This window comes from Pieris brassicae, chromosome 2 (assembly GCF_905147105.1).
Source record: "Pieris brassicae chromosome 2, ilPieBrab1.1, whole genome shotgun sequence".
Taxonomy (NCBI): domain Eukaryota; kingdom Metazoa; phylum Arthropoda; class Insecta; order Lepidoptera; family Pieridae; genus Pieris; species Pieris brassicae.
Window position 1 is genome coordinate 11,425,803 of NC_059666.1, and position 10,981 is coordinate 11,436,783.

A 10,981-nucleotide genomic window follows, 5' to 3' on the forward strand; every position below is an offset into this window, starting at 1 on the left:
TTGCTTGTTAAGACTGTTATAATTTTTATAATAAAAGTAGTGTTTATAGTAAAATTACATATGACTTTTCTACATTTGTATATTCCCTATGCATAATCAATACTTGACTTACACTAACAATAGTTTTCTTTTTATTATTGGTCTTAATAGTGGATATGAAATACTTTTATTTATGTCTGATGATAAAAATATCGTTCAACAGAATTGATAAGATATTGTAATGAAATTGAATGTAAGGAAATTATTGTATCAATCTGATCGGTCACCAATGAGTTTGTATTTGACACTTTATTTGATAAAGTAATGTCAAATTTACGTCATCTCCAGAAGTAATAGTATCCTAATAAAAGCGATGGCTGAATATAATAAGTAAGTTTTGAATGAATTGAAATATGTTGTTGAAACATAATACTAAGAACAACTAGGGTTGTAGTAGTAGTTGGTGTTATTAATATAATTAGGTATTTTGTGAGAAATAAAAGTGCTTCAAGTAATTGTGGTGCTTACGATAAGTTTTTTTTAATATATATTTTTGTTAAATTTATGTTTTGAACACAGACTAGAATATCAATTTTACATGATAAATTCACTTTTGTGAATATAGAGGGATCACAATAGATTTAGTTATGTAAACTTTATTGTGAATATAAAGGATCAAAATAAGAGTTAATTAGATAGTTATGTTATTTTTTTTATTATAAAGAGTTCGGTTGCTTACGAGTTGTTACGAATTGACTCGACCATTTTCGAGAAGTGGGATGGTCGAGTCGGAGGAGGGAGTTGTGATTATAAAAGAGGTTGTGATACATGCGCACGGGCCTTTTCTTCGTACAAGTTTGAAGTTATACAGTTCACGTAAAATCAGTGAATTAAGTCATCATTGAAGTGTTTAATTTCCTACCCTAAGAACTAAATCAACTACCGCTAACAATTCAGAAGAACGGGATGCAGCGAAGAAACTGATACGGTATATTATATCCTTGTTGTAAAGGATTTACGCCCACGAGGTATGCGAAATTTTTTTTTTCCATTTTTGTAACCTAAAGGTGTAGGTACTAGTTTTTGCTATAATATTCAAAATTGTTCGTCATTTGATTAAATTAAGTGTGGTTAGACAAGTTTTACAGCGTTTTATGCACGTAAATTTGTTATTTAATGCAAAATTGCATCTTTTTTTATCTACCCGTAAGTATAAAAAGTGAACAAAGAAATTAACTTTTAGCTATGTATCGCAATATTATCTAAATTAATACATAAATCATTCAATTGTATGACTTCACTATTCCGTAACATAGGTCAATGGAAGTTGTTCGAAATACATAATTTAAATTTAATAATTTTTGATGGTGATCCCAAATATTTTTTCTCGGCCGACCGTCACATTTGTTAGTTGAGTCATTGTTGAGATTTACTCGGGCAACGTTAGACGGATTTTTATTTTGATATATCTTTTTGTTAATTATAATTGATAATAGCTACGTCCACTATTTAGAATTGTATAGTGAGTGTTTAGTGCGTTTTTGAGAACTATCGTGAGGCAAGGTATTAGCATCAGTCTAACCTCTCTTTGTTCCGAAATTAATAGAATTTCTCCTAATCCTTACGTCTGATAATATTGTGTGCCTTTCTTCCTGGGAAGAAGATATTGTAACGAGGTATGTAGTCAGGACTTATTATTCTAGTATAATATTGTGTAGCGGCGGCCACAGAACCGTTCTTTGTGTGGTAAATTATTTTACGAAGTAACGTTGGTTTCGTATTTTAGGTTTTCTCTATACATTTGTTATGCTATCAAAAGTAGCTTACTAGTATAAAGTTCTGTTCCTTTATTAACGGACACACAAGACTGTGCTATTGCGTAGGAAGCGTGGAACTGTGCTATGTTTTAGGATTTCTAAACCTTTTCCAATTATAAGCTCTCGGCCCTGTCTTGTCGTATTAGTTATATCGATAAAAATCAAAGCTTCCCAACTGCAGGCCTTGATACCTACCTAACATATATGAAAGAAAAGAAGTCGTATACTAGTACAATTTCTTGTTTAATTGTAGATATGATCTTGAATTGTCCGATTTCCTTCTAACGCTCTAGAACGCAAAGAACATTTTACGTAATTTTTTTATTTTTAAGAGCTGTTACATTATATATTTTTATAATACTTACCATTTGTATGAAGTCGAAATAAATTTAATAAGTATATAGGAAAGTTTATAATCTTTATTTATAAGAGGTTACTAGGGTAGTGAAGCGTTTATTTAGCTAGTTATAAAGGCGTTATGTGAACTAATATATAGTATTTTTCACGCCTTGGGTGTGAACTGAATGCCATAGTAATTTGTAAAAATATTATTTAGCCCATGTTCATCCGAGATAATGGAGGGTTCTAATTCTAATTGATCCTGTGAATCCATCCAGTTTCGGGGCCTATTCAAAAAGCAAACAATCAAATCTTGTTTTATAGTATTCGTATCTTTTTATAATTTTCACAATTTTTAGAGATTCTTAGGTGAATTCATTTATAAAAAGTTTTTTTTATTTTTCAGAAATAATGGATTTTAATTTTTTTATTAATTTTAACCATTATTTTAAAATTTAGCTTAATTAAATCTATAATATTTTTATTATTTTAGAAGTCCTAAGTCAGTTTAATATTATAATAAGGTTCTTACAGGACTTATTTCTTTTAATTTTTTTATAATAATAATTTTACCATTTTTAGAACTTCTTAGGTGAGTTGAATATTTTTATAAAGTTTTTTTCTACAGAAATAATTGATTAATGTTTTTGACGATTCTTTTAAACTGACTTTAATTAAATGTATAATAATTTTATTATTTTTAGAAGTCCTAAGTCAGTTTAATATTATAATAAGGTTCTTACAGGACTTATTTTTTTTTTAATAATAATTTTACCATTTTAGAGCCTCTTAGGTGAGTTAAATATTGTTATAAAGTTTATTTTTTTTACAGAATTAATTGATTTTAATTTATCATTAATTTTAACCATTATTTTATAATTTAGGTTAATTAAATCTATAATATTTTTATTATTTTAGAAGTCCTAAGTCAGTTTAATATTATAATAAGGTTACTTATAGGACTTATTGTTTTTAATAATAATTTTACCATTTTAGAGCCTCTTAGGTGAGTTAAATATTTTTATGAAGTTTATTTTTTTACAGAATTAATTTATTATTAATTTTAACCATATTTTTGTGTATAATAATAATTTTACCATTTTTAGAGGTTTTTAGGCGAGGTGAATATTTTTATAGTTTTTTTTAAAATATTAATTGTTATAATTTTTTTTTTACAAATTTTATAAAATCTTAGGATAATAAACTACTTTAAACAGTAAGAAGATTTCACCATTTTTAGGATTTCAAGGTCAGATTAATATCAAATTATGACTGTTAGACGAAAATTACATTGAAAGATAATACAGTATTGTTTCAAGTATATATATATATATGAATATAAATTAAGCTTTTTGATTTAAATAGAAAATATCTTTGTTAGAATCGATGCCAATCATTTTAAGATTCAGATGGCGGGAGTAGTAATGTACAATGCTTTTCTTATGTGTAACGTTTGTTTCCAGTAGTATGACTAGACGCGAAAAGAATCTAGGGTTTTAGTCCTGAGTTACGAAAGTTTTAAGGAAGAGACATATAGGAGTCGAACCTCATGGTTATTTCATTTGTGAGACTAAAGCAGCTCGCTTCCCAATGCAGTAGGAGCAAGACTATAGGGCAGTCGTAAGTTAACCTTACCACAAAAGCCGCAGTAGATCGAATAATTACGCAGGCGTTGCCTCACGGCACTACCATCACAGGACTACGCAGTCCCAGCATTTAGCCACAAAAGTAAGACACGCGAACGACGATTGCATGAATAATGCAAGCCGTGAAAATACAGCAAATGGCTGATTCATTTTTTTTTTAAATATTACAATTGCTTTATTAGACAAAAAAAACATTACATTTTGTACTTACATTTTTTTAAATGTTTACAACCTTTAGGTTGTAAACATACAATAGGCTACGAAACGTTGAGCTACAATATTCATTTTGGTTAACCTTACACATAATATGCTTCTATGAGCACTAGCGTTTAAATTAGGCCTAGCCTGTAACTTCGCTAGTTCCTTCCAGTGTCAAAAAGAAATTGGTTAAGTAGGTTGTCATTAGATATTTATTAATTTTATTGTTTATTAAACTAAATGAAGGTAGAATCTATTTAAGTTGTTGCAATGGGTTAGACTGTAGTAAGTGTGAACTAAGTCTTGTGGATGAGAAATTTGAATACGAGATATGAATTTAGTGTTGTTATTTAGGCAAGTATGGATGGAAACTAATATTTATTGTTAAGATTTTCTATTTACATTGAATTTTAAACAATATAACAGATTGAAGTTAGAAGTTATAAAATATGATCTTGGTCCCAGAATTCAATCCGGACATAATTATGACAATTTGTGCTCGTTGCAATCACGTCGTCTATAGTAAGTCGCTAAGTGATATTACGACTATACGACATTATACGACATACGCATATCACGATTATTTTCATTCACGCAAAATAGCATTGGTGTACGGTCTAAATTAAAGGAAAATGAAAATATTTTAAGTGTCTCAAAGATTTTTCTGGTTTTGAAAGTTAAGAGGAGTTATTTTCATTATTGGCAACCGTTAATAGAACTTGTTATTACACGTCCATAAAGTAGAAAAACGTGAATATGAATGAAGTGATAATGATAACAGTGGAATCGCTATTACTATTGACCGTTGAATAGTCGTTCATTTGTAAATCCAATTAATGATTAACATTAATAAGGAAATGGAATGAAAATATAGATACTTATTTGTAGCTGGGTTCTTCAAATAAGTTTAGCGATTGGTTTTAAAACATGTACAGAAATTAAGATAGAGCTAAGCGACAGGTTTTTACCCGTAATACGGCCTGAAAGAAGATCAAACTGGGAACGGTAAAACAAAAAAAAAACCAGAACTGAAGGCCTGGTAATTTGTGCACTGTCCTACTGTCTTAGGCTGTGCACTTTGCCCTCTACCGCGAATTAATAAGTGGACAATACTTCAGTCAAGGGTGTTGCATTACACTGGACCTTGCAAGAGGGTACTATTAGAAAGCTGATGGTATTTGTGGTTTTAAGTGAGCAAGGGTTGCAAAGGTGATAAAAATGACCTGTAAAAATGACCCTATAGGACAACGGCACCATAAGACTGCAAAAAGAGGTATTACTATTATTATTATTTTTTGTTTGTGTTGAGATTTAAAATAAGAAGGAAGCAAGCATTCGCAAGTTTAGGTTTTAAGGGGAAATTAGTAAACCTCCCGAAGTCTAATTTTACATACATATTGCTCCCAGCACTTAAAGTTGGCACTGCTGATAAAGAAACTTGATTTACTTCAGATGAATTGGACTCTGCAGTATGTTAACATTCAGCAGAGCCTAGTCGTTCATGGTTTTTTTGGGGGGGTCGTATTTGACTGTAATTCACTTTGGGTTTATTATATTACAAAGGATTGCGTTTTGGCACAGCATAAAACGGAATAAGTCTCAATTTAAGTAACAAATCTGAAACTTCGATGTTATGTCATGTCGACAATTTAGCTTGCTTGTTAAGACTGTTATAATTTTTATAATAAAAGTAGTGTTTATAGTAAAATTACATATGACTTTTCTACATTTGTATATTCCCTATGCATAATCAATACTTGACTTACACTAACAATAGTTTTCTTTTTATTATTGGTCTTAATAGTGGATATGAAATACTTTTATTTATGTCTGATGATAAAAATATCGTTCAACAGAATTGATAAGATATTGTAATGAAATTGAATGTAAGGAAATTATTGTATCAATCTGATCGGTCACCAATGAGTTTGTATTTGACACTTTATTTGATAAAGTAATGTCAAATTTACGTCATCTCCAGAAGTAATAGTATCCTAATAAAAGCGATGGCTGAATATAATAAGTAAGTTTTGAATGAATTGAAATATGTTGTTGAAACATAATACTAAGAACAACTAGGGTTGTAGTAGTAGTTGGTGTTATTAATATAATTAGGTATTTTGTGAGAAATAAAAGTGCTTCAAGTAATTGTGGTGCTTACGATAAGTTTTTTTTAATATATATTTTTGTTAAATTTATGTTTTGAACACAGACTAGAATATCAATTTTACATGATAAATTCACTTTTGTGAATATAGAGGGATCACAATAGATTTAGTTATGTAAACTTTATTGTGAATATAAAGGATCAAAATAAGAGTTAATTAGATAGTTATGTTATTTTTTTTATTATAAAGAGTTCGGTTGCTTACGAGTTGTTACGAATTGACTCGACCATTTTCGAGAAGTGGGATGGTCGAGTCGGAGGAGGGAGTTGTGATTATAAAAGAGGTTGTGATACATGCGCACGGGCCTTTTCTTCGTACAAGTTTGAAGTTATACAGTTCACGTAAAATCAGTGAATTAAGTCATCATTGAAGTGTTTAATTTCCTACCCTAAGAACTACGGCTAACAATTGTGTTAAGGTGAACGGGAATGACTGAGTTATTGAATACTAAAAATGCATAATACAGCTAGACTGCATCGTTAGCCGCACTCCACCCTCCAGTCTCAGTGATGAGCACAAACTAAGTGAGATCAGTATTAGTACTACATTCGCGCTGATCGCCGTCACAGTTATTAAGACCGTGCGACACAAGTCACTCGATACAGCGAAAGACTGTACTTATGGAGGATTATTATTATGGATGGATGGAATTTTATTACGCAGCACATTTCCGCATCTTTGCAATGTGTTCGATATAGCTCATTTGTTTAATAATAATAACCAGCAATAAAATAAAAGTTAATGCCGCAACTGAGGAATGCAATATAGAAACAAACAAAACAGAACCATCCGGGTTATTGCCAAGAAATTGTAGCACACTTGCTATCGTGTAAAGGCGTGTTTCCACGAAGCCGAGAAAATAAAATTGATAGAAATAGTTGTTCTTCTAGACATGTGACCTTTGCAAAATAGAAGACGTACAATTTTATGATGTAAAACGTGTCCTACGGGGCTAGTGCGGCTCAAAGGATCAAGGATTTTGAGCGACTTCGTTTAGCAACTATTAGTGTAGTGCGAGTTAGTGAGAAGTTTTAGTGTTAGGGACTATTCTAATGCGTTGAGCGAGTGGATTAATAAAAAAAACATTAGTAAATTTAGATTATACCTGTTTACTTTAAAAGGATGTAGTCGTAAAAATCTATAGTAAAAAAAATATACAAATAATGTTACAAATGTTAAATAATAATCGCTGCAGCTGATAAATTGCGACGCAATACTAGTTTGACGTGGTTCTTGAGCGGCAGCCACAAAGCTCCTCCAATGAATATTAGTTCAAAGCGGGTCGGTGTTGTTTTTGAAGTGTTATTACAATAAACATTACTGTATTACGTTTAATTCTACTCTGTTGCTGTCGTTCGCCTGTTGTCCGGGAACCTCTTGTATATTCTATTAATCAAAGCAACAAGCACAGGGTTGTCGACTAACTTAATGCAATAATCAAATGCATATTAAGTTAAAATTATTCATTGTTTTACACGATACAAAATTCACTTAAGCAACTTTCACAACTGCTAAAAAGACGTATTTCAACTCCTACGGAGTATCTTTATTGTCATATTGATTTAACCAAATGTGCTTTTGGAAAGTAAATAAGTTCATTAAATTGTTTCCAATTTTAATAGGAGCACATGATAAATAATCGAAGCAGTCCAACGACTTCGAATAATTAGCGCAGACATCAAGAGAAGACGAAGAGAATTTTAACGTGTAAAGCTAAATTCTAAATTCATATTAGTAATAAATAGCTGTGCAGATTTACACATATCATATGTATCAAGAAATAATTAGGTTCATAACACAAGCAGAAACAAAGCAGCCAGAACTTGAAACTTACTGCAATGAATTAGCAAGCCAACTGACATATCTCGTAGGCTAAGAGATAAACGACGCTTATGTATTTACTTTAATCACTTAGTGGGACGGTAAAATAATTAAGTCTTTTTACTCAATTCGACTTACAACGTTTGCGTTGCGCCTAGTAAAATGTTACGTAGCTTGTCCCTCTTGCCAGCGAAAGCTTATTCAATGCTCCTTAATATTGGATTAATACTGACACATCTGAAAACTCTTCGAAACGTCCACAATCAGAAGCTCTCGGTTGCGGTCGGAGCAACAGATCGGTATGCAATAAGCCGCGCAGGTGTGCCGCCCCTTTCATTATTGAATACCACACAGTATTCATGCTGCGCAACACATTGTAAACTACGTGTTATTAAGAGCCAAAGGTACAGGTAAGTAGCTTAATAGATACTTAATACGATATTAAACAAATTAATTACATTACGTTTGGGACAGTGGAAATGTACTTTCAAAAAGAGACTGCGTCGTTCGAAATGTAATTCCGAGCGAGTGAGTTCGTTTTAAGGGCTACTTAGAAATGGCAGTAATTTCACTATTAAGTGCAATGGTAGCAGGAGGAGACGATCTGAAGGACCATCATGTTTGTGTCAATTAATTCGAAATGTCGAGAGGTGTACACTCAGCTACACAATTCCTGAGATCTGTTCGCCTACACCGCGGGTGAAAGAAGAGTGCGTTAAGTGTTTTTAATCCAGTATGATTATCTCACATCGCTTATGAAAATGACTTAAAAGTTTATAGGCATATTCGAAAACGCGTAGATAATATAACACTGGTTACTATCAAAATATGACGGTAAGAGATATTGTTTGTTTGTTAACATTGCATAATACACTTAAATTTAAAATACATGAAGGTTGTAACAAAATCTTTAAAGTAGATTGTTAACAAAGCATATTTTCTGTTTGACTGTACATCTGCAATTGAACTATCAATATGGCCAAACTGATGCTTGATTTGGTTAAACCATTTACCAATATTATGCACACAAGTCGGCAGTCAAGTGTACCTCCGCTTACTACGTAGACGTATTAGCGTCTTATTAGCGTATACGTATTAGCTTTTTAAATAGAAACTACTGAATTTTAAAACATTTGGGTCTTTCAAAATGCATAATACTCGTAACCGGTGCTTACATGTAGAGACAATACTTAATTATATCCTAATCGAAGTAGTACATACAAATAGAGTTTCCGGTTAGAACATCGAAGTATTGATGACGTAACTTCCTAACTATGTGGTCGAGAACTTAGTGTGACGTCACGGGCTGAGATTTAACGAGTTCCAATATCGCCCGATAAGCGTGCCTTATGAATAGTATATTCAAATTACTATAGTTTACAGTAACGACTGCGAGTGGAGTTCAATGAAAAACATAATGATACTCCGTAACCGTCGAGGCTTAAATTTCTTCATCATTTATATTTAAAAGTAAATAGAAGATTACTACTATAGCAAATGATTTTTGATCTTAAAACGGAATGAAAAATAAAAATCCTTACGATTTTTTAAATTTCAAGGATTCTGTGTTCTTTTTGAAATTAATGTTAGACTTCTTTTATAGGGAATATGCACATTGGATCCTTTAACACAGCTTTTAACACACAATTTTATCTACATGAGAATCAGTAAAGAAGTTGAATAGGGCTTTAGGGTTTGCTCCCGAAACATTGCACGCAATGATGAAAACTTTATTTCTATATAAAGTTGTATTAGTTTAACGGTACCCAATTATATTGAAATGGGTAACGAGTAGAGCAACTGCGAATAGCCACTAACCGACAACTAATTTAATCAATTCTACAATTAATTAAAATTTACTCGGCACTACATTACTCAGCAGACATTTATTGTTTAGTTTTTATATATTAAAATAACGTGTAAATTATGCTGTGGTTTAAAGTAAATATTTTGTGTGATTTAGACGTAGGCGGACAAGAAGGAAAGGTTTTCGATATATACTATGCGAACTTTTATCACTTCATACATTTGAATAATTTGATTTGAGGTAAATATAATTTGTATACGAAAAGGTAAACCAGATCACGTGCAAGAAATATCCAGGAGACATTAGCTTTGTGAGATTTTATATCGAATGCCTTTTGTACGGAATTTTTTTATATCTGAAAGGTACGAGGTTATCAGGACAGGATATATTCGAAAGTTATCAGGATAATAATAATATCCTTCTCCTATCATACTACATCAAGGATTTACCACGTTTCATTCATCGCCTTTTATTTCGAGTGAGAGAAGATTAGGGGTGGCTGACATTTTCGTATGTAGCCTCTGAAGATTCAAAAAACTGTTCATCGGGATCGAATTTGCAGTATTTGGCTAAGAACTGGTGGCAATTTGATGGGGTGAAAGTTTTAGTCCAAAAAGAAAAAAACAAGATACTTGGATAAAAACGCAATCAAAGAAAATTTTCGATTCGTATTCTAGGGGATAAGTACTGTTCTTCAAGTTGAAACTGTTACTTTTACGAGTTTCACTGCTTCCAGACCATATCTCGAGAGCTGCATGCATCCCAGTGCACCTTTAATCTCGATATGAGAAATTTGCCGAGAACTGAAAACGTTTGATTTAGCATTTGAAAGCATTTCTACTCGGACAAGTAATTGACATCGCGAAATTCTGTCGTTCATAGGTAATTTGTTTTCCTAATTCATACTGATTGTGGTCCATCCATCCATTCAGGCCTCTAACTCGCAGAGCTCTAAATTATTATAAGCTGAAAGTATTTGTTTAACTAGCAGTATTTTGTTGCAATAGTCTTTCCCCCCTTTAGGGCATATGAGTATTTGTCCTAATTCCTAGGTAACCACCTACAACGATATCTTGTGGTGAGCTGCGGCCCAAGGTACCGCGATATAAGACATACGTGAGTACGAATATTAAACTAAACTTAATTAATTTCTTGACTTTCTACTCACTTCCTCCAATGCTATATTACCCTTTCCCAATTTTTTTT